At 50.1% G+C, this 25,877-nt stretch overlaps 1 pseudogene; it reads left to right on the top strand.

Annotated features, from left to right (window-relative positions):
* LOC127917457 (rho GDP-dissociation inhibitor 2-like) overlaps nt 1–25,284 on the top strand; it is a 46,705-nt pseudogene extending 21,421 nt beyond the window's left edge.
* The last annotated feature ends 593 nt before the right edge of the window (nt 25,285–25,877 follow it).

Genomic DNA, 25,877 nt, shown 5'->3' with positions numbered 1-25,877 from the left:
GCCGCCTAGAGTTTGAGAGCGAGACCAGAGCTAGCTAACATTATACAGCTTGTAGAGCAGAGCGGCACCAACATTTGAATTAAAACACGTTTTTGTAGTTAAAAAAACAAAACAATGTGTAATGTGACAACGATAGTATATAATATCATCTTTTAAATGAGGGTATTTTAATACATATCTGTTTCACATTTTGAAATGAAAACTATGTATCTAGTCCCCCATTTGAAGAAGTCATAAGTAATTCTGACAAATGTATTTATAGTGTATTAAAGTAGTCAAAAGTTGAGTATTTGGTTCCTTAACTAGCCTCTCAAAGCACTTCATGATGACAGAAGTTAGTGCTGCGGGACGATAGTGATTTGTTGGGGCGGTATGTGAGTTGTAGTGGGTCTAGGTTGTCAGGGAAGGTGGAGGTGATCCTTAACTAGCCTCTCAAAGCACTTCATGATGACAGAAGTGAGTGCTGCGGGGCGATAGTCGTTTAGCTCAGTTACCTTCGCTTTCTTGGGTACAGGAATAATGGTGGACATCTTGAAGCATCGATTGAAAGGCCTTTGATGCCTCTCGTACATGACAGCACACCGTAAAATAGAAAGCGTAACATTCCTGAAGAATTGTGTGCTTGCTTCAAGTCAAATTTGATTTGTCACGTGTCGATTACAACAGGTGTCGTAGGCCTTACAGTGAAATGCTTACTTACAAGCCCTTAACCAACAATGTGGAGTTAAAAAAAAAAAGGTAAGCAACAAAATATTTCGTAAAACAATTAATAAAATATACAATAACAAAACTAATATAATTAAAAGTAACACAATAAAATAACAATAATATAGATATCAGGAATCAAGGTAAGCCCAGATGTAGACTGTGTCGAAGTAACAATATTTATTACAGCAACAGGGTAAGGTGCAGGATGGCAGGCTCAGGGTCAGGGTAAGGTACAGGATGACAGGCAGGCTCAGGGTCAGGTACAGGACGGCAGGCAGGCTCAGGGTCAGGGTAAGGTACAGGATGACAGGCAGGCTCAGGGTCAGGTACAGGACGGCAGGCAGGCTCAGGGTCAGGGTAAGGTACAGGATGACAGGCAGGCTCAGGGTCAGGTACAGGATGGCAGGCAGGCTCAGGGTAAGGTACAGGACGGCAGGCAGGATCAGGGTAAGGTACAGGACGACAGGCAGGCTCAGGGTAAGGTACAGGATGGCAGGCAGGCTCAGGGTAAGGTACAGGATGGCAGGCAGGCTCAGGGTCAGGGTAAGGTACAGGATGGCAGGCAGGATCAGGGTAAGGTACAGGATGGCAGGCAGGCTCAGGGTAAGGTACAGGATGGCAGGCAGGCTCAGGGTCAGGTACAGGATGACAGGCAGGCTCAGGGTAAGGTACAGGACGGCAGGCAGGATCAGGGTAAGGTACAGGATGGCAGGCAGGCTCAGGGTAAGGTACAGGACGGCAGGCAGGATCAGGGTAAGGTACAGGACGGCAGGCAGGATCAGGGTAAGGTACAGGATGACAGGCAGGCTCAGGGTCAGGTACAGGATTGCAGGCAGGGTCAGGTACAGGACGGCAGGCAGGATCAGGGTAAGGTACAGGACGGCAGGCAGGATCAGGGTAAGGTACAGGACGGCAGGCAGGCTCAGGGTAAGGTACAGGACGGCAGGCTCAGGGTAAGGTACAGGACGGCAGGCAGGCTCAGGGTCAGGGTAAGGTACAGGATGACAGGCAGGCTCAGGGTCAGGTACAGGATGGCAGGCAGGCTCAGGGTAAGGTACAGGACGGCAGGCTCAGGGTAAGGTACAGGACGGCAGGCAGGCTCAGGGTCAGGGTAAGGTACAGGATGACAGGCAGGCTCAGGGTCAGGTACAGGATGGCAGGCAGGCTCAGGGTCAGGTACAGGATGACAGGCAGGCTCAGGGTAAGGTACAGGACGGCAGGCAGGGTCAGGTACAGGATGGCAGGCAGGCTCAGGGTAAGGTACAGGACGGCAGGCAGGGTCAGGTACAGGATGGCAGGCAGGCTCAGGGTAAGGTACAGGATGACAGGCAGGCTCAGGGTAAGGTACAGGACGGCAGGCAGGCTCAGGTACAGGACGGCAGGCAGGGTCAGGTACAGGACGGCAGGCAGAGTGGTCAAACAAGACGAACTGGCAACAGACAAACAGAGAACACAGGTATAAATACACTGGGGATAATGGGGAAGATGGGCGACACTTGGAGGGGGGTGGAGACAATTACAAGACAGGTGAAACAGATCAGGGTGTGACAATAGATAATAAACAGGGACGTTCACATCAGCAAACCACTTGCCCACACGACGCCATACACGTGGTCTGCGGTTGTGAGGCCGGTTGGACGTACGGCCAAATTCTCTAAAAATTACATTGAAGGCTTATGGAGGAGCTACCACCATGCTCCTCCTTACTAGTAGAGAGAGGGGGTGGAGCTACCACCATGCTCCTCCTTACTAGTAGAGAGAGGGGGTGGAGCTACCACCATGCTCCTCCTTACTAGTAGAGAGAGGGGGTGGAGCTACCACCATGCTCCTCCTTACTAGTAGCGAGAGGGGGTGGAGCTACCACCATGCTCCTCCTTCATCTTTACGAGTAGAGAGAGGGGGGTGGAGCTACCACCATGCTCCTCATTACTAGTAGAGAGAGGGGGTGGAGCTACCACCATGCTCCTCCTTACTAGTAGAGAGAGGGGGTGGAGCTACCACCATGTTCCTCCTTACTAGTAGAGAGAGGGGGTGGAGCTACCACCATGCTCCTCCTTACTAGTAGAGAGAGGGGTGGAGCTACCACCATGCTCTTCATTACTAGTCGAGACAGGGGGTGGAGCTACCACCATGCTCCTCCTCCATATTTACTAGTAGAGAGAGGGGGTGGAGCTACCACCATGATCCTCCTCCATCTTTACTAGTAGAGAGAGGGGTGGAGCTACCACCATGCTCCTCATTACTAGTAGAGAGGGGGTGGAGCTACCACCATGCTCCTCCTTCATCTTTAATAGTAGATAGAGGGGGTGGAGCTACCACCATGCTCCTCATTACTAGTAGAGAGAGGGGGTGGAGCTACCACCATGCTCCTCCTTCATCTTTAATAGTAGAGAGAGGGGGTGGAGCTACCACCATGCTCCTCCTTCATCTTTAATAGTAGAGAGAGGGGGTGGAGCTACCACCATGCTCCTCCTTCATCTTTAATAGTAGAGAGAGGGGGTGGAGCTACCACCATGCTCCTCCTTCATCTTTAATAGTAGAGAGAGGGGGTGGAGCTACCACCATGCTCCTCCTTCATCTTTAATAGTAGAGAGAGGGGGTGGAGCTACCACCATGCTCCTCCTTCATCTTTAATAGTAGAGAGAGGGGGTGGAGCTACCTCCCTCCCTCCTCTACGATGTTCCCCCCTCCATTCTCTCTACAACCTATTCTATATAGTGTCAAAGGATTTTCTGATGGAAAGATGAGACCGAAATGAGAGAGAGGAAAACTGAGGGGTAGGGATGGAGAGAGAGGGAGGGTGAGAGAGAGACAGAGAGGGTGAGAGAGAGACAGAGAGGGTGAGAGAGAGGGAGGGAGGTTGAGAGAGACAGAGAGGGTGAGAGAGAGGGAGGGATGTTGAGAGAGAGGGAGGGAGGTTGAGAGAGAGAGAGAGGGTGAGAGAGAGGGAGGGAGGTTGAGAGAGACAGAGAGGGTGAGAGAGAGGGAGGGATGTTGAGAGAGAGAGAGGGAGGGAGGTTGAGAGGGTGAGAGAGAGGGAGGGAGGTTGAGAGAGAGAGAGAGAGAGAGAGAGAGAGAGAGAGAGAGAGAGAGAGAGAGAGAGAGAGAGAGAGAGAGAGAGAGAGAGAGAGAGAGAGAGGGTGAGAGAGACAGAGAGGGTGAGAGAGACAGAGAGGGAAAAGAGATGCCTGATAAACCTGCGTGTGATGTGTTTTTACCACAGCAGACGGGGAGTTAGAGGTAGAGAGGGAGAGAGGGAGAGAGGGAGGAGGGAGAGAGGGAGGGTGAGAGAGACAGAGAGGGAGAGAGGGAGAGAGGGAGAGAGGGAGGGTGAGAGAGGTAGAGAGGGAGAGAGGGAGAGAGGGAGAGAGGGAGGAGGGAGAGAGGTAGAGAGGGAGAGAGGGAGAGAGGGAGAGAGGGGAGAGAGGGTGAGAGGGAGAGAGGGAGAGGGGAGAGAGGGAGAGAGGGAGGGTGAGAGAGACAGAGAGGGAGAGAGGAGAGAGGGAGAGAGGGAGAGAGGGAGGGTGAGAGAGAGACAGAGAGGGAGAGAGGAGAGAGGGAGAGAGGGAGAGAGGGAGAGAGGGAGGGTGAGAGAGACAGAGAGGGGGAGAGGGAGAGAGGGAGAGAGGGGAGAGAGGGTGAGAGGGAGAGAGGGAGAGAGGGAGAGAGGGAGAGAGGGTGAGAGGGTGAGAGGGAGAGAGGGTGAGAGGGAGAGAGGGAGAGAGGGTGAGAGGGAGAGAGGGTGAGAGGGAGAGAGGGTGAGAGGGTGAGAGGGAGAGAGGGAGAGAGGGTGAGAGAGGAGAGGGAGAGAGGAGAGAGGGTGAGAGGGAGAGAGGGGAGAGGGTGAGAGGGAGAGAGGGAGAGAGGGAGAGAGGGTGAGAGGGAGAGAGGGAGAGAGGGAGAGAGGGAGGGTGAGAGAGACAGAGAGGGAGAGAGGAGAGAGGGAGAGAGGGAGGGAGAGAGACAGAGAGGGAGAGAGGGAGAGAGGGAGAGAGAGAGAGGGAGAGAGGGAGAGAGGGGTGAGAGAGGAGAGGGAGAGGGAGGGTGAGAGAGACAGAGAGGGAGAGAGGGAGGGTGAGAGAGACAGAGAGGGAGAGAGGGAGAGAGGGAGAGAGGGAGAGAGGGAGAGAGGGAGAGAGGGAGGGTGAGAGAGACAGAGAGGGAGAGAGGGAGAGAGGGAGGGGTGAGGGAGAGAGGGAGAGAGGGAGAGAGGGAGAGAGGGAGAGAGGGAGGGTGAGAGAGACAGAGAGGGAGAGAGGGAGGGTGAGCGAGAGGGAGGGTGAGCGAGAGGGAGGGTGAGCGAGAGGGAGGGTGAGCGAGAGGGAGGGTGAGCGAGAGGGAGAAACACAGTGAGAACCAATGTCTGATCCTGTCTTCAGAGAGGGAGGAAGGGAGAGAGTGTAATGGTTGTCTGATGTGACTTTGATGTTAACTGGTAATACCTGGAGTTACTGTTAAACTAGGTCTAGGGAGGCAGGGGGCAGGGCTGTGTGTGTGTGTGTGTGTGTGTGTGTGTGTGTGTGTGTGTGTGTGTGTGTGTGTGTACCACAACACATCAGTGCTGTCCTTTCCCTTTATCTCTACTGCTTTCTCCTTCCCTCTGTTCTCTACATCTCTCTCCTTTTATCTCTACTGCTTTCTCCTTCCCTCTGTTCTCTACATCTCTCTCCTTTTATCTCTACTGCTTCCTCCTTCCCTCTGTTCTCTACATCTCTCCTTTTATCTCTACTGCTTCCTCCTTCCCTCTGTTCTCTCCTTTTATCTCTACTGCTTCCTCCTTCCCACTGTTCTCTCCTTTTATCTCTACTGCTTCCTCCTTCCCTCTGTTCTCCATCTCTCCTTTTATCTCTACTGCTTCCTCCTTCCCTCTGTTCTCTCCTTTTATCTCTACTGCTTCCTCCTTCCCTCTGTTCTCTACATCTCTCCTTTTATCTCTACTGCTTCCTCCTTCCCTCTGTTCTCTCCTTTTATCTCTACTGCTTCCTCCTTCCCTCTGTTCTCTCCTTTTATCTCTACTGCTTCCTCCTTCCCTCTGTTCTCTACATCTCTCCTTTTATCTCTACTGCTTCCTCCTTCCCTCTGTTCTCTCCTTTTATCTCTACTGCTTCCTCCTTCCCTCTGTTCACTACATCTCTCCTTTTATCTCTACTGCTTCCTCCTTCCCTCTGATCTCTCCTTGTATCTCTACTGCTTCCTCCTTCCCTCTGTTCTCTACATCTCTCTCCATGTATCTCTCCTCTTCTTCCCCCTTCCCCTGTAAATACACTGTCCAGAGAACAGTCAGAGACTAGACACAGAGAACAGTCAGAGACCAGACACAGAGAACAGTCAGAGACCAGACACAGAGAACAGTCAGAGACCAGACACAGAGAACAGTCAGAGACCAGACACAGAGAACAATCAGAGACACAGAGAACAGTCAGAGACCAGACACAGAGAACAGTCAGAGACCAGACACAGAGAACAGTCAGAGACACAGAGAACAGTCAGAGACCAGACACAGAGAACAGTCAGAGACCAGACACAGAGAACAGTCAGAGACCAGACACAGAGAACAGTCAGAGACACAGAGAACAGTCAGAGACACAGAGAACAGTCAGAGACCAGACACAGAGAACAGTCAGAGACACAGAGAACAGTCAGAGACCAGACACAGAGAACAGTCAGAGACACAGAGAACAGTCAGAGACCAGACACAGAGAACAGTCAGAGACACAGAGAACAGTCAGAGACACAGAGAACAGTCAGAGACACAGAGAACAGTCAGAGACCAGACACAGAGAACAGTCAGAGACACAGAGAACAGTCAGAGACCAGACACAGAGAACAGTCAGAGACACAGGGAACAGTCAGAGACACAGAGAACAGTCAGAGACACAGAGAACATTCAAAGACACAGAGAACAGTCAGAGACCAGACACAGAGAACAGTCAGAGACCAGACACAGAGAACAGTCAGAGACACAGAGAACAGTCAGAGACCAGACACAAAGAACAGTCAGAGACCAGACACAGAGAACAGTCAGAGACCAGACACAGAGAACAGTCAGAGACACAGAGAACAGTCAGAGACCAGACACAGAGAACAGTCAGAGACACAGAGAACAGTCAGAGACCAGACACAGAGAACAGTCAGAGACACAGAGAACAGTCAGAGACCAGACACAGAGAACAGTCAGAGACACAGAGAACAGTCAGAGACCAGACACAGAGAACAGTCAGAGACACAGAGAACAGTCAGAGACACAGAGAACAGTCAGAGACACAGAGAACAGTCAGAGACCAGACACAGAGAACAGTCAGAGACACAGAGAACAGTCAGAGACCGGGCACAGAGAACAGTCAGAGACCAGACACAAAGAACAGTCAGAGACCAGACACAGAGAACAGTCAGAAACCAGACACAGAGAACAGTCAGAGACCAGACACAGAGAACAGTCAGAGACCAGACACAGAGAACAGTCAGAGACCAGACACAGAGAACAGTCAGAGACCAGACACAGAGAACAGTCAGAAACCAGGCACAGAGAACAGTCAGAGACCAGACACAGAGAACCGTCAGAGACCAGACACAGAGAACAGTCAGAGACCAGACACAGAGAACAGTCAGAGACACAGAGGACAGTCAGAGACTAGACACGGAGAACAGTCAGAGACACAGAGAACAGTCAGAGATTGGGCACAGAGAACAGTCAGAGACCAGACACAGAGACCAGACAGAGACACAGAGAACAGCCAGAACCCAGACACAGAGACCAGACACAGAGAACAGCCAGAGACCAGACACAGAGAACAGTCAGAGACCAGACACAGAGAACAGTCAGAGAACAGACACAGAGAACAGTCAGAACCCAGACACAGAGAACAGTCAGATACCAGACACAGAGAACAGTCAGAGACACAGAGAACAGTCAGAGACCAGACACAGAGAACAGTCAGAGACACAGAGAACAGTGAGAGACCAGACACAGAGAACAGTCAGAGACACAGAGAACAGTCAGAGACCAGACACAGAGACCAGACAGAGACACAGAGAACAGCCAGAACCCAGACACAGAGACCAGACACAGAGAACAGCCAGAGACCAGACACAGAGAACAGTCAGAGAACAGACACAGAGAACAGTCAGAACCCAGACACAGAGAACAGTCAGATACCAGACACAGAGAACAGTCAGAGACCAGACACAGAGAACAGTCAGAGACACAGAGAACAGTCAGAGACCAGACACAGAGAACAGTCAGAGACACAGAGAACAGTCAGAGACCAGACACAGAGAACAGTCAGAGACACAGAGAACAGTCAGAGACACAGAGAACAGTCAGAGACCAGACACAGAGAACAGTCAGAGACCAGACAAAGAGAACAGTCAGAGACACAGAGAACAGTCAGAGAACAGACACAGAGAACAGTCAGAGACACAGAGAACAGTCAGAGACACAGAGAACAGTCAGAGACCAGACACAGAGAACAGTCAGAGACCAGACACAGAGAACAGTCAGAGACCAGACACAGAGAACAGTCAGAGACCAGACACAGAGAACAGTCAGAGACACAGAGAACAGTCAGAGACACAGAGAACAGTCAGAGACACAGAGAACAGTCAGAGACTAGACACGGAGAACAATCAGAGACACAGAGAACAGTCAGAGACCAGACACAGAGAACAGTCAGAGACCAGACACAGAGAACAGTCAGAGACACAGAGAACAGTCAGAGACCAGACACAGAGAACAGTCAGAGACCAGACACAGAGAACAGTCAGAGACCAGACACAGAGAACAATCAGAGACACAGAGAACAGTCAGAGACCAGACACAGAGAACAGTCAGAGACCAGACACAGAGAACAGTCAGAGACACAGAGAACAGTCAGAGACCAGACACAGAGAACAGTCAGAGACCAGACACAGAGAACAGTCAGAGACCAGACACAGAGAACAGTCAGAGACACAGAGAACAGTCAGAGACACAGAGAACAGTCAGAGACCAGACACAGAGAACAGTCAGAGACACAGAGAACAGTCAGAGACCAGACACAGAGAACAGTCAGAGACACAGAGAACAGTCAGAGACCAGACACAGAGAACAGTCAGAGACACAGAGAACAGTCAGAGACACAGAGAACAGTCAGAGACACAGAGAACAGTCAGAGACCAGACACAGAGAACAGTCAGAGACACAGAGAACAGTCAGAGACCAGACACGGGGAACAGTCAGAGACACAGGGAACAGTCAGAGACACAGAGAACAGTCAGAGACACAGAGAACATTCAAAGACACAGAGAACAGTCAGAGACCAGACACAGAGAACAGTCAGAGACCAGACACAGAGAACAGTCAGAGACACAGAGAACAGTCAGAGACCAGACACAAAGAACAGTCAGAGACCAGACACAGAGAACAGTCAGAGACCAGACACAGAGAACAGTCAGAGACACAGAGAACAGTCAGAGACCAGACACAGAGAACAGTCAGAGACACAGAGAACAGTCAGAGACCAGACACAGAGAACAGTCAGAGACACAGAGAACAGTCAGAGACCAGACACAGAGAACAGTCAGAGACACAGAGAACAGTCAGAGACCAGACACAGAGAACAGTCAGAGACACAGAGAACAGTCAGAGACACAGAGAACAGTCAGAGACACAGAGAACAGTCAGAGACCAGACACAGAGAACAGTCAGAGACACAGAGAACAGTCAGAGACCAGACACAGAGAACAGTCAGAGACACAGGGAACAGTCAGAGACACAGAGAACAGTCAGAGACACAGAGAACAGTCAGAGACACAGAGAACAGTCAAAGACACAGAGAACAGTCAGAGACCAGACACAGAGAACAGTCAGAGACCAGACACAGAGAACAGTCAGAGACACAGAGAACAGTCAGAGACACAGAGAACAGTCAGAGACCAGACACAAAGAACAGTCAGAGACCAGACACAGAGAACAGTCAGAGACCAGACACAGAGAACAGTCAGAGACCAGACACAGAGAACAGTCAGAGACCAGACACAGAGAACAGTCAGAGACACAGAGAACAGTCAGAGACACAGAGAACAGTCAGAGACCGGGCACAGAGAACAGTCAGAGACCAGACACAGAGAACAGTCAGAGACCAGACACAGAGAACAGTCAGAGACCAGACACAGAGAACAGTCAGAGACACAGAGAACAGTCAGAGACCGGGCACAGAGAACAGTCAGAGACCAGACACAAAGAACAGTCAGAGACCAGACACAGAGAACAGTCAGAAACCAGACACAGAGAACAGTCAGAGACCAGACACAGAGAACAGTCAGAGACCAGACACAGAGAACAGTCAGAGACCAGACACAGAGAACAGTCAGAGACCAGACACAGAGAACAGTCAGAAACCAGGCACAGAGAACAGTCAGAGACCAGACACAGAGAACCGTCAGAGACCAGACACAGAGAACAGTCAGAGACCAGACACAGAGAACAGTCAGAGACACAGAGGACAGTCAGAGACTAGACACGGAGAACAGTCAGAGACACAGAGAACAGTCAGAGATTGGGCACAGAGAACAGTCAGAGACCAGACACAGAGACCAGACAGAGACACAGAGAACAGCCAGAACCCAGACACAGAGACCAGACACAGAGAACAGCCAGAGACCAGACACAGAGAACAGTCAGAGACCAGACACAGAGAACAGTCAGAGAACAGACACAGAGAACAGTCAGAACCCAGACACAGAGAACAGTCAGATACCAGACACAGAGAACAGTCAGAGACACAGAGAACAGTCAGAGACCAGACACAGAGAACAGTCAGAGACACAGAGAACAGTGAGAGACCAGACACAGAGAACAGTCAGAGACACAGAGAACAGTCAGAGACCAGACACAGAGACCAGACAGAGACACAGAGAACAGCCAGAACCCAGACACAGAGACCAGACACAGAGAACAGCCAGAGACCAGACACAGAGAACAGTCAGAGAACAGACACAGAGAACAGTCAGAACCCAGACACAGAGAACAGTCAGATACCAGACACAGAGAACAGTCAGAGACCAGACACAGAGAACAGTCAGAGACACAGAGAACAGTCAGAGACCAGACACAGAGAACAGTCAGAGACACAGAGCACAGTCAGAGACCAGACACAGAGAACAGTCAGAGACACAGAGAACAGTCAGAGACACGAAGAACAGACAGAGACGAGACACAGAGAACAGTCAGAGACCAGACACAGAGAACAGTCAGAGACACAGAGAACAGTCAGAGACACAGAGAACAGTCAGAGACACAGAGAACAGTCAGAGACCAGACACAGAGAACAGTCAGAGACACAGAGAACAGTCAGAGACCAGACACAGAGAACAGTCAGAGACACAGGGAACAGTCAGAGACACAGAGAACAGTCAGAGACACAGAGAAAGGTCAAAGACACAGAGAACAGTCAGAGACCAGACACAGAGAACAGTCAGAGACCAGACACAGAGAACAGTCAGAGACCAGACACAGAGAACAGTCAGAGACACAGAGAACAGTCAGAGACACAGAGAACAGTCAGAGACCAGACACAGAGAACAGTCAGAGACCAGACACAGAGAACAGTCAGAGACACAGAGAACAGTCAGAGACCAGACACAAAGAACAGTCAGAGACCAGACACAGAGAACAGTCAGAGACCAGACACAGAGAACAGTCAGAGACCAGACACAGAGAACAGTCAGAGACCAGACACAGAGAACAGTCAGAGACACAGAGAACAGTCAGAGACACAGAGAACAGTCAGAGACCGGGCACAGAGAACAGTCAGAGACCGGGCACAGAGAACAGTCAGAGACCAGACACAGAGAACAGTCAGAGACCAGACACAGAGAACAGTCAGAGACCAGACACAGAGAACAGTCAGAGACCAGACACAGAGAACAGTCAGAGACCGGGCACAGAGAACAGTCAGAGACCAGACACAAAGAACAGTCAGAGACCAGACACAGAGAACAGTCAGAAACCAGACACAGAGAACAGTCAGAGACCAGACACAGAGAACAGTCAGAGACCAGACACAGAGAACAGTCAGAGACCAGACACAGAGAACAGTCAGAGACCAGACACAGAGAACAGTCAGAGACACAGAGAACAGTCAGAGACTAGACACGGAGAACAATCAGAGACACAGAGAACAGTCAGAGACCAGACACAGAGAACAGTCAGAGACCAGACACAGAGAACAGTCAGAGACACAGAGAACAGTCAGAGACCAGACACAGAGAACAGTCAGAGACCAGACACAGAGAACAGTCAGAGACCAGACACAGAGAACAATCAGAGACACAGAGAACAGTCAGAGACCAGACACAGAGAACAGTCAGAGACCAGACACAGAGAACAGTCAGAGACACAGAGAACAGTCAGAGACCAGACACAGAGAACAGTCAGAGACCAGACACAGAGAACAGTCAGAGACCAGACACAGAGAACAGTCAGAGACACAGAGAACAGTCAGAGACACAGAGAACAGTCAGAGACCAGACACAGAGAACAGTCAGAGACACAGAGAACAGTCAGAGACCAGACACAGAGAACAGTCAGAGACACAGAGAACAGTCAGAGACCAGACACAGAGAACAGTCAGAGACACAGAGAACAGTCAGAGACACAGAGAACAGTCAGAGACACAGAGAACAGTCAGAGACCAGACACAGAGAACAGTCAGAGACACAGAGAACAGTCAGAGACCAGACACAGAGAACAGTCAGAGACACAGGGAACAGTCAGAGACACAGAGAACAGTCAGAGACACAGAGAACATTCAAAGACACAGAGAACAGTCAGAGACCAGACACAGAGAACAGTCAGAGACCAGACACAGAGAACAGTCAGAGACACAGAGAACAGTCAGAGACCAGACACAAAGAACAGTCAGAGACCAGACACAGAGAACAGTCAGAGACCAGACACAGAGAACAGTCAGAGACACAGAGAACAGTCAGAGACCAGACACAGAGAACAGTCAGAGACACAGAGAACAGTCAGAGACCAGACACAGAGAACAGTCAGAGACACAGAGAACAGTCAGAGACCAGACACAGAGAACAGTCAGAGACACAGAGAACAGTCAGAGACCAGACACAGAGAACAGTCAGAGACACAGAGAACAGTCAGAGACACAGAGAACAGTCAGAGACACAGAGAACAGTCAGAGACCAGACACAGAGAACAGTCAGAGACACAGAGAACAGTCAGAGACCAGACACAGAGAACAGTCAGAGACACAGGGAACAGTCAGAGACACAGAGAACAGTCAGAGACACAGAGAACAGTCAGAGACACAGAGAACAGTCAAAGACACAGAGAACAGTCAGAGACCAGACACAGAGAACAGTCAGAGACCAGACACAGAGAACAGTCAGAGACACAGAGAACAGTCAGAGACACAGAGAACAGTCAGAGACCAGACACAAAGAACAGTCAGAGACCAGACACAGAGAACAGTCAGAGACCAGACACAGAGAACAGTCAGAGACCAGACACAGAGAACAGTCAGAGACCAGACACAGAGAACAGTCAGAGACACAGAGAACAGTCAGAGACACAGAGAACAGTCAGAGACCGGGCACAGAGAACAGTCAGAGACCAGACACAGAGAACAGTCAGAGACCAGACACAGAGAACAGTCAGAGACCAGACACAGAGAACAGTCAGAGACACAGAGAACAGTCAGAGACCGGGCACAGAGAACAGTCAGAGACCAGACACAAAGAACAGTCAGAGACCAGACACAGAGAACAGTCAGAAACCAGACACAGAGAACAGTCAGAGACCAGACACAGAGAACAGTCAGAGACCAGACACAGAGAACAGTCAGAGACCAGACACAGAGAACAGTCAGAGACCAGACACAGAGAACAGTCAGAAACCAGGCACAGAGAACAGTCAGAGACCAGACACAGAGAACCGTCAGAGACCAGACACAGAGAACAGTCAGAGACCAGACACAGAGAACAGTCAGAGACACAGAGGACAGTCAGAGACTAGACACGGAGAACAGTCAGAGACACAGAGAACAGTCAGAGATTGGGCACAGAGAACAGTCAGAGACCAGACACAGAGACCAGACAGAGACACAGAGAACAGCCAGAACCCAGACACAGAGACCAGACACAGAGAACAGCCAGAGACCAGACACAGAGAACAGTCAGAGACCAGACACAGAGAACAGTCAGAGAACAGACACAGAGAACAGTCAGAACCCAGACACAGAGAACAGTCAGATACCAGACACAGAGAACAGTCAGAGACACAGAGAACAGTCAGAGACCAGACACAGAGAACAGTCAGAGACACAGAGAACAGTGAGAGACCAGACACAGAGAACAGTCAGAGACACAGAGAACAGTCAGAGACCAGACACAGAGACCAGACAGAGACACAGAGAACAGCCAGAACCCAGACACAGAGACCAGACACAGAGAACAGCCAGAGACCAGACACAGAGAACAGTCAGAGAACAGACACAGAGAACAGTCAGAACCCAGACACAGAGAACAGTCAGATACCAGACACAGAGAACAGTCAGAGACCAGACACAGAGAACAGTCAGAGACACAGAGAACAGTCAGAGACCAGACACAGAGAACAGTCAGAGACACAGAGAACAGTCAGAGACCAGACACAGAGAACAGTCAGAGACACAGAGAACAGTCAGAGACACAGAGAACAGTCAGAGACCAGACACAGAGAACAGTCAGAGACCAGACACAGAGAACAGTCAGAGACACAGAGAACAGTCAGAGACCAGACACAGAGAACAGTCAGAGACACAGAGAACAGTCAGAGACACAGAGAACAGTCAGAGACCAGACACAGAGAACAGTCAGAGACCAGACACAGAGAACAGTCAGAGACCAGACACAGAGAACAGTCAGAGACCAGACACAGAGAACAGTCAGAGACACAGAGAACAGTCAGAGACACAGAGAACAGTCAGAGACCAGACACAGAGAACAGTCAGAGACCAGACACAGAGAACAGTCAGAGACCAGACACAGAGAACAGTCAGAGACACAGAGAACAGTCAGAGACACAGAGAACAGTCAGAGACCAGACACAGAGAACAGTCAGAGACACAGAGAACAGTCAGAGACCAGACACAGAGAACAGTCAGAGACACAGAGAACAGTCAGAGACACAGAGAACAGTCAGAGACACAGAGAACAGTCAAAGACACAGAGAACAGTCAGAGACCAGACACAGAGAACAGTCAGAGACCAGACACAGAGAACAGTCAGAGACACAGAGAACAGTCAGAGACCAGACACAAAGAACAGTCAGAGACCAGACACAGACCAGACACAGAGAACAGTCAGAGACACAGAGAACAGTCAGAGACCAGACACAGAGAACAGTCAGAGACACAGAGAACAGTCAGAGACCAGACACAGAGAACAGTCAGAGACACAGAGAACAGTCAGAGACACAGAGAACAGTCAGAGACACAGAGAACAGTCAGAGACCAGACACAGAGAACAGTCAGAGACACAGAGAACAGTCAGAGACCAGACACAGAGAACAGTCAGAGACACAGGGAACAGTCAGAGACACAGAGAACAGTCAGAGACACAGAGAACAGTCAGAGACACAGAGAAAGGTCAAAGACACAGAGAACAGTCAGAGACCAGACACAGAGAACAGTCAGAGACCAGACACAGAGAACAGTCAGAGACACAGAGAACAGTCAGAGACCAGACACAAAGAACAGTCAGAGACCAGACACAGAGAACAGTCAGAGACCAGACACAGAGAACAGTCAGAGACCAGACACAGAGAACAGTCAGAGACCAGACACAGAGAACAGTCAGAGACACAGAGAACAGTCAGAGACACAGAGAACAGTCAGAGACCGGGCACAGAGAACAGTCAGAGACCGGGCACAGAGAACAGTCAGAGACCAGACACAGAGAACAGTCAGAGACCAGACACAGAGAACAGTCAGAGACCAGACACAGAGAACAGTCAGAGACCAGACACAGAGAACAGTCAGAGACCAGGCACAGAGAACAGTCAGAGACCAGACACAAAGAACAGTCAGAGACCAGACACAGAGAACAGTCAGAGACCAGGCACAGAGAACAGTCAGAGACCAGGCACAGAGAACAGTCAGAGACCAGACACAGAGAACCGTCAGAGACCAGACACAGAGAACAGTCAGAGACCAGACACAGAGAACAGTCAGAGACACAGAGAACAGTCAGAGACTAGACACGGAGAACAGTCAGAGACACAGAGAACAGTCAGAGATTGGGCACAGAGAACAGTCAGAGACCAGACACAGAGACCAGACAGAGACACAGAGAACAGCCAGAACCCAGACACAGAGACCAGACACAGAGAACAGCCAGAGACCAGACACAGAGAACAGTCAGAGACCAGACACAGAGAACAGTCAGAGAACAGACACAGAGAACAGTCAGAACCCAGACACAGAGAACAGTCAGATACCAGACACAGAGAACAGTCAGAGACACAGAGAACAGTCAGAGACCAGACACAGAGAACAGTCAGAGACACAGAGAACAGTGAGAGACCAGACACAGAGAACAGTCAGAGACACAGAGAACAGTCAGAGACCAGACACAGAGAACAGTCAGAGACCAGACACAGAGAACAGCCAGAGACCAGACACAGAGAACAGCCAGAGACCAGACACAGAGACCAGACACAGAGAACAGCCAGAGACCAGACACAGAGAACAGCCAGAGACCAGACACAGAGAACAGTCAGAGAACAGACACAGAGAACAGTCAGAACCCAGACACAGAGAACAGTCAGATACCAGACACAGAGAACAGTCAGAGACCAGACACAGAGAACAGTCAGAGACACAGAGAACAGTCAGAGACCAGACACAGAGAACAGTCAGAGACACAGAGAACAGTCAGAGACCAGACACAGAGAACAGTCAGAGACCAGACACAGAGACCAGACACAGAGAACAGCCAGAACCCAGACACAGAGACCAGACACAGAGAACAGCCAGAGACCAGACACAGAGAACAGTCAGAGACCAGACACAGAGAACAGTCAGAGAACAGACACAGAGAACAGTCAGAACCCAGACACAGAGAACAGTCAGATACCAGACACAGAGAACAGTCAGAGACCAGACACAGAGAACAGTCAGAGACACAGAGAACAGTCAGAGACCAGACACAGAGAACAGTCAGAGACACAGAGAACAGTCAGAGACCAGACACAGAGAACAGTCAGAGACACAGAGAACAGTCAGAGACCAGACACAGAGAACAGTCAGAGACCAGACACAGAGAACAGTCAGAGACCAGACACAGAGAACAGTCAGAGACCAGACACAGAGAACAGTCAGAGACACAGAGAACAGTCAGAGACCAGACACAGAGAACAGTCAGAGACCAGACACAGAGACCAGACAGAGACACAGAGAACAGCCAGAACCCAGACACAGAGACCAGACACAGAGAACAGTCAGAGACCAGACACAGAGAACAGTCAGACCAGACACAGAGAACAGTCAGAGACCAGACACAGAGAACAGTCAGAGACCAGACACAGAGAACAGTCAGAGACCAGACACAGAGAACAGTCAGAGACACAGAGAACTTCAAAACAATATGGATATCATCAGCAGTTTGGATGTTGTGTTTGAATATTGAAGTGATAACCTCATCTGTTGACCTCACGTTGTCATGGTGTTGACCTGCAGGTGACCCGGAAGCTCTGAAGAAGAAGAGTTTCACCATGAAGGAAGGAGTGGACTACAGAGTGAAGATACACTTCAAGGTAAGAACCTTCTCCTCCTTTGTCCTGGACTACAGAGTGAAGATACACTTTAAGGTGAGAACATCTCTGTCACGACTCAGCATTTGACCTAGATGCAGATACAGGAGTCGGATGGTTCGGGTCTCAGAATATTTATTATAACATAGGGACAGTTTAAAGGGCAGGTCGAGGGCAGGCAGGGGTTCACAAGTCCAAGACAGAGTCAATCAGGGCCAGAACGGCAGGCAGGCTCAGGGCCAGAACGGCAGGCAGGCTCAGGGCCAGGACAGGCAGAAAGGTTGGAACCGGGAAGACTAGAAAACTAGAACTTGAACAGGAGAAACAGGAAACACGCTGGTAAGACCTGACAAAACAAGACGAACTGGCAACAGACAACCAGAAAACGCAGGTATAAATACACTGGGGATAATGGAGGGAAATAGGAGACACCTGGTGGGGGGAGATAAGCACAAGACTGGTGAAACAGATCAGGGATCAATCTCCTCTTCACCTTTCTGTTCTGCTCTGTTTGGTTCTGTTCTGTTCTTCTCTGCTCTGTTTGGTTCTGTTCTGCTCTCTTCTCTTTTTTTATTTATTTTATTTCACCTTTATTTAACCAGGTAGGCCAGTTGAGAACACCTTTATTTAACCAGGTAGGCCAGTTGAGAACACCTTTATTTAACCAGGTAGGCTAGTTGAGAACACCTTTATTTAACCAGGTGACCAAACGGATGGCACTGTGATAGACTACATCCAGTTTGCTGAGTAGGGCGTTGGAGGCTATTTTGTAAATGACATTGTCGAAGTCAAGGATCGGTAGGATAGTCAGTTTTACGAGGGTATGAGGAGACGCATACAAAGCTCTCCCTCGCCCTCCATTTGGCAAACCTGACCATAATTATATCCTTCTGATTCCTGCTTACAAGCAAACATTGAAGCAGGAAGCAGCAGTGACTAGATCAATAAAAAAAGTGGTCAAAGGAAGCAGTTGCTAAGCAACAGGACTGTTTTGCTAGCACAGACTGGAATATGTTCCAGGATTCCTCCGATGGCATTGAGGAGGACACCACATCAGACATTGGCTTCATCAATAAGTGCATCGATGACGTCGTCCCCACAGTGACCGTATGTACATACCCCAACCAGAAGCTATGGATTACAGGCAACATCCTCACTGAGTTAAAGGCGAAAGCTGGCGCTTTCAAGAAGCAGGACTAACCCGGAAGCTTATAATATATCCCGCAAAGCCGTCCGACGAACCATCAAACAGGCAAAGCGTCAATACAGGACTAAGATCGAGTCGTACTACACCGGTTCTGACGCTCGTCGGATGTGGCAGGGCCTGTAAACCATTACAGACTACAAAGGGAAGCACAGCTGAGAACTGCCCGGTGACACGAGCCTACCAGATGAGCTAAACTACTTCTATGCTCGCTTTGAGGCAAATAACACTGAAATATGCATGAGAGCACCAGCTGTTCTGGAAGACTGTGTGATCACGTTCTCCTCAGCCGATGTGAGTAAGACCTTTAAACAGGTCAACATTCACAAGGCCGCAGGGCCAGACGGATTACCAGGACGTGTACTGCGAGCATGTGCTGACCAACTGGCAAGTGTCTTCACTGACATTTTCAACCTGTCCCTGTCTTAGTCTGTAATACCAACATGTTTTAAGCAGACCACCATAGTCCCTGTGCCCAAGAACACTAAGGTAACCTGTCTAAATGACTACAGACCCGTAGCACTCACATCTCTAGCCATGGAGTGCTTTAAAAGGCTGGTCATGGCTCACATCAACACCATTATCCCAGAAACCCTAGACCCACTCCACTTTGCATACCCGTCCTAACAGATCCACAGATCATGCAATCTCTATTGCACTCCACACTGCCCTTTCCCACCTGGAAAAAAGGAAGACCAATGAAAATGCTATTCATTGACTACAGCTCAGCGTTTAACACCATAGTGCCCCCAAAGCTCATCAATAAGCTAAGGACCCTGGGAGTAAACACCTCCGTCTGCAACTGGATCCTGGACTTCCTGACGGGCAGCCCCCAGGTGGTGAGGTCAGGTAACAACACATCTGCCATGCTGATCCTCAACACTGGGGCCCCTCAGGGGTGCGTGCTCAGTCCCCTAATGTACTCCCTGTTCACTCATGACTGCACAGCCAGGCACGACTCCAACACATCATCAAGTTTGCCGATGGCAAAACAGTGGTAGGCCTGATCACCGACAACGACGAGACAGCCTATAGGGAGGTTAGAGACCTGGCCGTGTGGTGCCAGGACAACAACCCTTCCTCAATGAGATCAAGACAAAGATGATGATTGTGGACTACAGGAAAACGAGGACCGAACACGCCCCCATTCTCATCGACGGGGCTGTAGTGGAGCAGGTTGAGAGCTTCAAGTTCCTTGGTGTCCACATCACCAGCAAACTAACATAGTCCAAGCATACCAATACAGTTGTGAAGAGGGCACAACAAAACCTATTCCCCCTCAAGAGACTGAAAAGATTTGGCATGGGTCCTCAGATCCTCAAAAGGTTCTACACCTGCACCATCGAGAGCATCCTGTATCACCGCCTGGTAATGGCAACTGCTCGGCCTCCGACCGCAAGGCACTACAGAGGGTAGTGCGAACGGCCCAGTACATCACTTGGGTCAAGCTTCCTGCCATCCAGGACCTCTATACCAGGCGGTGTCAGGCTACGGCATGTCTGTTCGTCTATAAAGGTACACAAGGGCTTTTTGAATGCCAACAGGAAACCTTCTCTGGAGATGGTTTAGAAGCACCATTGAACAGGACCTATAGGACTAAGGGCACTACTTTAGACCAGGGTCTATAGGACTGAGGGCACTACTTTAGACCAGGGTCTATAGGACTGAGGGCACTACTTTAGACCAGGGTCTATAGGACTGAGGGCACTACTTTAGACCAGGGTCTATAGGACTGAGGGCACTACTTTAGACCAGGGTCTATAGGACTGAGGGCACTACTTTAGACCAGGGTCTATAGGACTGAGGGCACTACTTGGAGATGGTTTAGACCAGGGTCTATAGGACCAAGGGTCTACTGAGGGCACTACTTTAGACCAGGGTCTATAGGACTGAGGGCACTACTTTAGACCAGGGTCTATAGGACTGAGGGCACTACTTTAGACCAGGGTCTATAGGACTGAGGGCACTACTTTTAGACCAGGGTCTATAGGACTACTTTAGAGGGCACTACTTTAGACCAGGGTCTATAGGACTGAGGGCACTACTTTAGACCAGGGTCTATAGGACTGAGGGCACTACTTTAGACCAGGGTCTATAGGACTGAGGGCACTACTTTAGACCAGGGCCTATAGGACTGAGGGCACTACTTTAGACCAGGGCCTATAGGACTAAGGGCACTACTTTAGACCAGGGCCTATAGGACTGAGGGCACTACTTTAGACCAGGGTCTATAGGACTGAGGGCACTACTTTAGACCAGGGTCTATAGGACTGAGGGCACTACTTTAGACCAGGGTCTATAGGACTGAGGGCACTACTTTAGACCAGGGTCTATAGGACTGAGGGCACTACTTTAGACCAGGGTCTATAGGACTGAGGGCACTACTTTAGACCAGGGTCTATAGGACTGAGGGCACTACTTTAGACCAGGGTCTATAGGACTGAGGGCACTACTCTGGAGATGGTTTAGAAGCACCATTGAACAGGACCTATAGGACTGAGGGCACTACTTTAGACCAGGGCCTATAGGACCCTATTCCAGGGCACTACTTTAGACCAGGACCAGGGCTACACTACTTTAGACCAGGGCCTATAGGACTGAGGGCACTACTTTAGACCAGGGTCTATAGGACTGAGGGCACTACTTTAGACCAGGGCCTATAGGACTAAGGGCACTACTTTAGACCAGGGCCTATAGGACTAAGGGCACTACTTTAGACCAGGGTCTATAGGACTAAGGGCACTACTTTAGACCAGGGTCTATAGGACTAAGGGCACTACTTTAGACCAGGGTCTATAGGACTAAGGGCACTACTTTAGACCAGGGTCTATAGGAGGGGTCTATAGGACTAAGGGCACTACTTTAGACCAGGGTCTATAGGACTAAGGGCACTACTTTAGACCAGGGCACTACTTAGTCTACCATTTAGGACCTATAGGACTGAGGGCACTACTTTAGACCAGGGCCTATAGGACTGAGGGCACTACTTTAGACCAGGGTTATAGGACTAAGGGCACTACTTTAGACCAGGACCTATAGGACTGAGGGCACTACTTTAGACCAGGGCCTATAGGACTAATGGCACTAGGGTCTGACTAAGGGCACTACTTTAGACCAGGGTCTATAGGACTGAGGGCACTACTTTAGACCAGGGTCTATAGGACTGAGGGCACTACTTTAGACCAGGGTCTATAGGACTGAGGGCACTACTTTAGACCAGGGTCTATAGGACTGAGGGCACTACTTTAGACCAGGGTCTATAGGACTGAGGGCACTACTTTAGACCAGGGTCTATAGGACTGAGGGCACTACTTTAGACCAGGGTCTATAGGACTGAGGGCACTACTTTAGACCAGGGTCTATAGGACTGAGGGCACTACTTTAGACCAGGGTCTATAGGACTGAGGGCACTACTTTAGACCAGGACCTATAGGACTGAGGGCACTACTTAGACCAGGGTCTATAGGACTGGTTTTAGACCAGGGTCTATGAACAGGACCTATAGGACTAAGGGCACTACTTTGACCAGGGTCTATAGGACTGAGGGCACTACTTTAGACCAGGGTCTATAGGACTGAGGGCACTACTTTAGACCAGGGTCTATAGGACTGAGGGCACTACTTTAGACCAGGGTCTATAGGACTGAGGGCACTACTTTAGACCAGGGTCTATAGGACTGAGGGCACTACTTTAGACCAGGGTCTATAGGACTGAGGGCACTACTTTAGACCAGGGTCTATAGGACTGAGGGCACTACTTTAGACCAGGGTCTATAGGACTGAGGGCACTACTTTAGACCAGGGTCTATAGGACTGAGGGCACTACTTTAGACCAGGGTCTATAGGACTGAGGGCACTACTTTAGACCAGGGTCTATAGGACTGAGGGCACTACTTTAGACCAGGGTCTATAGGACTGAGGGCACTACTTTAGACCAGGGTCTATAGGACTGAGGGCACTACTTTAGACCAGGGTCTATAGGACTGAGGGCACTACTTTAGACCAGGGTCTATAGGACTGAGGGCACTACTTTAGACCAGGGTCTATAGGACTGAGGGCCAGGGTCTATAGGACTGAGGGCACTTTAGACCAGGGTCTATAGGACTGAGGGCACTACTTTAGACCAGGGTCTATAGGACTGAGGGCACTACTTTAGACCAGGGTCTATAGGACTGAGGGCACTACTTTAGACCAGGGTCTATAGGACTGAGGGCACTACTTTAGACCAGGGTCTATAGGACTGAGGGCACTACTTTAGACCAGGGTCTATAGGACTGAGGGCACTACTTTAGACCAGGGTCTATAGGACTGAGGGCACTACTTTAGACCAGGGTCTATAGGACTGAGGGCACTACTTTAGACCAGGGTCTATAGGACTGAGGGCACTACTTTAGACCAGGGTCTATAGGACTGAGGGCACTACTCTGGAGATGGTTTAGAAGCACCATTGAACAGGCAGCGGATCTGACTTCCATCACTAGGCCACCAAAACAACTGTTTTTCTGTTAGGGATTTTTCTTAAAGTTCAAGATCACTATTTGAAACGTTCACACCCCTACTTGTGTGTGCCTCAAATGGCACCCTATTCCATATATAGTGCACTACTTTAGACCAGGACCCATAGGGCTAAGGGCACTACTTTAGACCAGGGCCTATAGGACTAAGGGCACTACTTTAGACCAGGGTCTATAGGACTAAGGGCACTACTTTAGACCAGGGTCTATAGGACTAATGGCACTACTTTAGACCAGGACCTATAGGACTAAGGGCACTACTTTAGACCAGGGCCTATAGGACGAAGGGCACTACTTTAGACCAGGACCTATAGGACTGAGGGCACTACTTAGACCAGGGTCTATAGGACTAAGGGCACTACTTTAGACCAGGGTCTATAGGACTGAGGGCACTACTTTAGACCAGGACCTATAGGACTAAGGGCACTACTTTAGACCAGGGCCTATAGGACTAAGGGCACTACTTTAGACCAGGGCCTATAGGACTGAAGGGCACTACTTTAGACCAGGACCTATAGAACTGAGGGCACTACTTTAGACCAGGGCCTATAGGACTGAGGGCACTACTTAGACCAGGGTCTATAGGACTAAGGGCACTACTTTAGACCAGGGTCTATAGGACTGAGGGCACTACTTTCGACCAGGGTCTATAGGACTGAGGGCACTAATTTAGACCAGGGTCTATAGGACTGAGGGCACTAATTTAGACCAGGGTCTATAGGACTGAGGGCACTAATTTAGACCAGGACCTATAGGGCTAAGTGCCCTGGTCAAACATTGTGCACTGAATAGGGAGTAGAGTGTTTTGGAACAAAGCTGTCTAAAGTTGCCTCTTAATGAGACTTCATATTACAATAACTCTCCTTTCCTTTCCTTTCCTTCCCTCCTCTCATCTCCTCTCTCCCCCTCCCCTCCCTCCCCTCCCCTCCCCTCCTCCTCCTCCCCTCCTCCCTCCCCTCCTCCTCTCCCCTCCCCTCCCCCTCCTCCTCCCCTCCCCTCCTCCTCTCCCCCCCTCCTCCTCTCCCCTCCCTCCTCCCCCTCCCTCCTCTCCCCTCCCCTCCCCCTCCTCCCTTCCCTCCCCTCCCTCCCCTTCCCCTCCCTCCCTCTCCTCCTCCCTCTCCTCTCCTCCTCTCCTCTCCTCTCCTCTCCAGGTTAACAGGGATATTGTGTCTGGGCTGAAGTACGTCCATCTGACCTACAGGAAAGGAATCAGAGGTAAGGAGGACCCCATTTTGTGCCGAGCTGTGGATACGCTGTGCTGTTTAGGCCCATAGACAGTGTCAGTTTCTGATACATACATCTAAACCCTGGCTAGCAAGGGTGCAACTGAGCTGCCATTTTATGTGTTGTCATCGACACAAGACATCACAGTTTCCACACGTACACCTAATTCCAGGTTAACAGCGATGCAACTGAGGTGCCATTTTGTGTGTTTTCATTGACACAAGATGTCAGTTTCCCCCACATTCACCTAAAACCTGATTACCAACTGTTCAACTGAGCCGCCATTTGGTGTGTTGTCACTGACACAAATTGTCACAGTTTCCCCACATTTACCCTTAAAACCTGGCTAGGAAGTGTGCAACTGAGCGTCCATTTTGTGTCGTGCAGTGGACAAGGCGGTGTACATGGTGGGCAGCTACGGGCCGCGGGTGGAGGAGCACGAGTTCATGACCCCGGTGGAGGAGGCGCCCAAAGGCATGATTGTCAGAGGCAGCTACCACATCAAGTCCCACTTCACCGATGACGACAAGACCGACCACCTCTCCTGGGAGTGGAACCTGGGGATCAAGAAGGACTGGGACGAATAGAGAGGAGCCTCATTTCTCTCTCCCTCCTTCCATCTCCCTGTGTCTCCACCTCTCCCTTTCCCCTTCCATCCTTCCTTCTTACCCCTTCTCTCCCTTGTCTCCCCCACTTTATCCCTCCTTCTCTCCCTCTTCATTTAGAAGGACTGGGATGGATAGAGACCTCATCCTTCTCTCCATGCTTCCCTCTCCCCTTGTCTCCCCTCTCCCTCCTTCTCTCCCTCTTCATTTAGAAGGACTGTCTCTCCCTCTTTCTTCCTCCCCCTCCTCTCCCCCTCCCTCCAAGGCCCACCTGTATAATAGTAAAAGACAGAGGCCGGTATGAAAGGTGTAAACAGGAAGTTAGGTTAGGCACGGTCTAGAACGAGACAGAGAGGATGTTGTCATAAACCAAACCAGTATCACATCATAGTAGACAACCGAACATCGTGGGCTACAAACCAAAATGGCCCCCTATTCCCTATATAGTGCACTACCATCACGGCTCTGGTTAAAAGTAGTGCACTATGTAGGGAATAGGGGGCCATTTTGGGAGGCAGGAGGTGTGAGCTGTAGGTGGAGATCCACTTGTCTATTTGTGATGTAATCTGATGTTCTCTACTACAGTGTATTAACTGAAGGGGATCAAATGAAGTTAAACCCGTGGGACTCACTCATACAGTGACGTTGGAGTATGGAGATGTATTTACACCCCATAATGGGAGAGGCACATTCTAGAAGGTTATTCTAAAGTGTTCTATTCTGAAAATTGCCAGTTCAACAAGGTTTCAAGGAGCAGCCCTTTGTAATGTTAGTTATCAGTTAGAATGTTTGACAACAGCGTGTCTCATACTCCTCATGAAGTTACCATCT

The sequence above is a fragment of the Oncorhynchus keta genome, unplaced genomic scaffold (genome assembly GCF_023373465.1).
Source record: "Oncorhynchus keta strain PuntledgeMale-10-30-2019 unplaced genomic scaffold, Oket_V2 Un_contig_1147_pilon_pilon, whole genome shotgun sequence".
Lineage (NCBI taxonomy): Eukaryota > Metazoa > Chordata > Actinopteri > Salmoniformes > Salmonidae > Oncorhynchus > Oncorhynchus keta.
This window is presented reverse-complemented; position numbering and strand designations above follow the sequence as displayed.